The 5,683-nt window shown below is 42.9% G+C and overlaps 1 long non-coding RNA gene across 1 annotated transcript; it reads right to left on the reverse strand.

Annotated features, from left to right (window-relative positions):
- Window positions 1–1,605: 1,605 nt before the first annotated feature.
- On the reverse strand, window positions 1,606–5,262 carry LOC126545454 (uncharacterized). The gene is made up of 2 exons (XR_008615200.2): window positions 5,049–5,262; window positions 1,606–2,638 (listed from the first exon to the last, which is right to left on the reverse strand). It is a non-coding gene; the product is annotated as an uncharacterized lncRNA (long non-coding RNA).
- Between the last annotated feature and the right edge of the window lie 421 nt (window positions 5,263–5,683).

Raw genomic sequence — 5,683 nt, forward strand, 5'->3', positions numbered from 1 at the left:
AGGAGTCACAAAACATTGAAGCAAAACAAAAGAAAGAAGGAAACGACTGACAATGAGCGTGCATAAAAAATACTAATACATAATAATAATAATAATATATTAATAATCATCTTTATTTCTCTCTTTCCACAGAATACAGAATTATACACAACTAACTATTTATTAACTCATAAACAAATAAAAAAAATGGGACACGAAATGCTGATACAAAACGAGAAATAGTAATGATGGTACTGACAATGCGCGTGAAAAGAAATACAAGAAAAAAATGATCGCATGATCACAGAGACTGAAAGTTTCCACTTACTGCATCACCAGTGTAACAGTTACGGCTGACTCTAAAAAAAACTGCCATCGACTGGCATCACACAAAAGCTACCTCAGTGCTTTTGACCTTGCGCAACCTGTAAAACATGCACTGAGGTATGCTTGCACATGTAGTATTAAACAAAGGTGGTAGCTAACCTACACAAATGAATTTTGATCGTATGTCACCCGAAAAGGGCCCCCACAGCCATGTAGATCATTGTCAAGAAAAATCATGTCATCATAATTAGTATTCAAACAATTGAGACATGCGTACTAATTTTTTTTTCAACTTGCATTCAAGCTACTTGGCATGCCGGTAAGACATAAAAGACGTTGCCTTGACTTACTGTGTGGGGATTGAGGCGGCTAGACTCTGCAGTGGTGTGTAAGTCATATAGTGGCGATCGTGCCTGCAAAGTATTAAACAACTGCAGAACAGCACGACAGCCGCAGAAATTTCTTACATTTTCTTCAGCTTAAGAAATTTTTTAAAGCTCACATGCTGTTCACGGCTCCCGTCAGGTAGCCCTGCTTCCTGCCAGAGCAGCAGGGTCATACGTATAAATGTCTCATTTACACACTGCCTTCAATGTCACTGATTACGTACAAAGACTTTGGCCAAACATCCAATGCAGAATATGCAAAACCAACTCTGGAACTGAGCCACTGAACACAAAGAAAAAAAAAATGCAAGGAATGTGGCTTGTGGATGATAGTTGTGGGAGAGGTAGAGGTTGTCTATGTTGGCAGTGAACCTCGCCTCCTGGATATGTGGTGGCAAGACTTTTCCCTTTCTGCTACCTCTTCTAATAATAATAAAACAATTTGAAAAATGCTTGCGCTGCTAGAACGCCCCGACAGGCTTTACAACTTGCAGCATATAGCCGAAATTTTCAATGGGGTCTGGTTGAAGGTTCATTACATTTCTTTTTATTTACAGGCATGTACAGGCATCTCTACATGCATGCACAAACTCTACATGCACAGGTGGTGAACTCAAAAAGGTTCATTGCTGCAAGACAGGCTGAATGAGTAAACACAGATGAAAGCGATAAACATCTGTCTTGCAACAACAAACCTTTAGTTGCAAGTCAGTGCTTCTTTATCGTAGGTGTGTTGCTAAAACATGTTCACACATCTCTACAGCAGCAATGGCCAACCAACCAGGCCCACAGATATCAACTTTATGAATTTCTTGAATACCACACAAAAATATGGATACAACACAATGTAAAATGAACAAAAAAGAAGAGCTGAGGGGCTTTGACATGACAACAACAGACAAGGAAACGTATATAAAGCATAAAGGAAAATAACTGTCATTTTATTTGTAATGTCAACATCACAAGGAGAAGGGAAATGAAAGTGGACAAAATATAACTTGCCACTGGTGGGAGATAAAACCAAAACCAATTGAGCTGGAGGCTATTCCACCATCAATTTCATAGAATGTTTATGTGTACTAGATTAGGCTCTTGGAGTGTTCTTGCACGAGTAGCACTGGCTAACACTACCAGGGTGAGATCTAGTACATGCACATACAGGCCCAAGAAAGTTTGCAGAGGGATAGCCATTGCTGCAGCTCTACTGGTAAAGCAATGCAAGCATAATTCAAAGGTTGTGGGTTCGTCTCCCATTAGTGGGAAGCTACCTTTTCATATACTTTCATTTTCCTCCTTATTTTTCCATTTCGATATAAAGTAATTAAATTCATCAATGATTTCCTTTTGTTTCATTGTCTCTTGGCTTTATTATACAAAAAGTATACATTAAAAAACATTAATCTTTGAATAACTCTCCTACTTGCATCAATTTAATTTTCAAGTCGAGATGCGTATCCTCACTGACCTCTCTAATGTGTTTGAGCAGAGAGACGGCAAAAGTTCGAGGTCGTCCTGTGGTTTGCATCTTTTGATTGCACTTGAAACATTGCCTGATTCCTCCAATATTAACTGACTCTAATCTTTCTTTTTCCTTTTCCTCCCCCTTGACTTTGCTTCAGAAGCAATGCTTCCTAACGTATCCAGCCTACGACTGCCTGCTGAAGCCAGCGATGCTTCTGACTGCGGACTGCTGTGGTGTGCCTCAGAATCCTCAGGAACCAGAACTTCTTGAAACATCGGTGATTCAAGAGATTCGAAATGTCCTGAGACTCCACAGACTCATGCGACGCCGAAGACAGTCGATGCTGGCGCTTGTGACTCTTCACTTGACGGTGATGGCACTTCAAGTGTTGCCAGATCGGAAAACTGGCACATTTTTTGTTAAGATGTCTGCAGCACTTCCCTCCTCACTCGATGGGGGCACTGGTGGAAGGTTGGCGGACATCCTGCATGTGAGCGTAATAAGGTTTGCACATACTGTCAATGTGTAAATAATGTGCCAGTCTGGATGCAAAAATATATGAAGGCTCAAATCCGTCCACATTTGTTTTAGTGTGTGATTTTATTAGAGTACACTGAAGCTCTGAATCAGTTTTGTAGGGACAAAAGTGGCTTGCCTACACAACCAGAATGAACAGTTTCTGCATGCGCGTAAGTGTAGCTTTTGTATCTTTTTCTGTTTTTGCTTGTGATGCATTTAAGCAGTTCTTACGAGATCTGCATGCCTAAAGCCTAGTGATTACTTCTACTCAAAACAGTGCATGATATTTGGAATGTTTCAGTTTTGAAATAATTAGCAGGAAGCATTCCACTACATTTACTCAGTAAAACCACTTAATAAATTTCATGTTGAAAGACCTATGCTTGCACTTTCTAAACATAGAGTAGTGGTACTGTTAGGTCTTGCTTTAGCATAAGGCTCTCTCCTGTTCTAGTTTTTCTACTTGAAACGTTCTTGGCTTGTAACTTTGTTTTCCTTTCACTTGTTTGTAAACTTCATCTCATTCTAAGCTGTTTTTCTTAACTGAATGTACGTCTAAACACAGTGTGAAGCTGTGTACATAGTAGTCAGTGCATTTGTTGTTTGTATTTAGGAAGTTACATCTAATAATGTTTGTCTTCTTGCCATCTGCCTTGTAAAGGGTGTTTTGGCCCAGCAAAGCTGACCTTAGCGAGCAAACCCTTCCAGAAGGTTTCTTACAGCCAAGCTTTTTTTGCCTCTTCTCTGGACTTTCCTACCGCTGCTCCCACTGTCTTGCCAAATAGCTCGCCTCATACTGATATTAATGTAGTCGTTGAACCATTGTCATCCCAGCTGACTACTGGCTACTGTGTTGCACGAGTGACCGGTACTGGACGTAATGCAAACACCAATTAAAATAATGTAACTAGATCGTGGTTTTGGCATGTAAAATTTCAATAATAATTTTTTGCACAGTGTGAATGTGTTAAACTGGATCATTTAGTCCTTCCTTGGAAATTTTGCTAAGCAGAAACAGCGTTCTCCACAAACATCGTGAAAGCTTCGCTTAAACCAGTAACCACAGCACCTGGGATCTGCAGAATAACCGCAGGCTGATAATTAGGTAAGGACACTGCTGAGCAGACACAAAAAGCATTATCAATTACACAGCTGACAATGTCGTCAGTACTATGGCGCATTTATTCCTACAGCATGATGACACTGAATGAATCCCTAAGCAAGCTAGGTAATATTTGAGGGTCTGTGATGAAGCACCGATTTGCACACTGCTGGCAAGCAACAAAATGCAAAATTAAAACTGTGCATTGAAGTGCCCAAGGTACACGTGAATGTAGCAACATTCAATACTCAGTTAAATACTGGCCATTGACTTGCACGCTGCCTTCTAGGATCAGTGCACAGAATAAAAGAAAACAACTACTTGCATGTTTTGTGTTTTGTTTTTGTGTGTGCATCATGCAAGCCCTTTTGTTTTTATTCATCCTGCTAATTTGTATGTGATATTCTCTGTACTTCTGTCTTATGCTTTATTGTTAGGTTTTTAAGTGCTATTTTACTTGTTATTTTGTACCTGTATTTCTGCTTTCTCTGCTCCCCACTGCAAAGCCAAACTGGCTTTGTGGGTACCTAAATAAATAAATATACAAAGCTATTCTTGTACTGCTTGTATGTCCCCTTACCGGATCACATTTAACGAAATATGCGATAATCGGAGCGGCGATGCAGCACAAATATTTTATTGCCAATTAGACAAAGCTGAATATAATGCATACTGTGCGTCGACTTGCTTGTGTAAGCACAATTTTGAGTCGATTCCCATAAGTGCGGTGCATTGCCAGCTATAATACAAACATACGGCATCGCCGGTAAACGTGGTAAAGGGAATGCACTAAAATTCCGTGTTTCATTTTTAATACGCCGACTAAGATGGAAACTTCCAGATCACCTACGGTCTACACTCCATTGTGTAGCGCAGAAACATCATCTGGTCGAAAAACAGCCAGATGACGTCGTCGTGAATGTCGACTGGCGCGGCGCGGCTCTTTTCTTTCTGAAACGTCTTCTCAGGCGCCGAAATTTATTCCCCAGGGACTTCCATCACTTCTGCAGCGCTGTGATAACGTCATCTGCACAGATGAGACGCGTTTTCGACATCTGCGAGTCGGCTGATGAGAGAGGCAGCTTATACCAGTGCCACACAGCTAGGCTTTCGATGGCGATCGAGCGCGATCAAATTTCTCGATCACGATCGGTTCTACGCAGATTGCGCGGTACAGGCAATCGTGATCACAAAATCCGACCCCGATCGGGCTCGATCGCGATTGAAACTAGCTGCTCCGCTACGACGCCCGTATAAAATTCCGAGCACTCACCTGTTCGGCAGCGTTGGGCATGACGATCCACGACCACCTCGTCAAGTGCTTGCTCTAGTGGCGCTTGTGTTTCGCCTGCTATCAAAGCGCAGGTCGAGCCTCAACGCAGGCGATCAGCGCTTCGTTGTTGATCGCCTCCATAGCCTCTGTGCTCTATCGACACCGGCGACTCCCGGCGTCTCCGCACGATTCTGAAACTTCAACAACCTTTCCGAACCGCCGGAAGTGTACATGCGGCCCACGTGACGTCGGTGTACAAGCTGCCACTTCCGTCGCGTACGCTCAAAATGACGCCCTTGACGCGCGCGTTTCCTGCGCGTCTGCCCTCTCTAGACGCGTAGGACAGGCGCGTACGGCCTCGCAGACGCGTGACGCGCAGCCAGGCGCGCACGATTCACCGCGTGTGGTTGGGCCTTAACGCCTATTACGCTAACCTAACCTAACCTAACGTGGCAGACACACAAAGACAAAAATCCGCACGGCGTAACTGCTGTGAGAATACGCCGCGCCACTTTTTGCGCTAACGTAACCTAACCTAAGGTCATCTAAACCTAATTAACCTAACCTAACGTGGGCGAGACGCAAAGCCTCACGCTTTGCGTCTCTCACGCTTTGCGACGCAAAGACGCTGTGCG

The sequence above is a fragment of the Dermacentor andersoni genome, chromosome 1 (genome assembly GCF_023375885.2).
Source record: "Dermacentor andersoni chromosome 1, qqDerAnde1_hic_scaffold, whole genome shotgun sequence".
Taxonomy (NCBI): Eukaryota; Metazoa; Arthropoda; class Arachnida; order Ixodida; family Ixodidae; genus Dermacentor; species Dermacentor andersoni.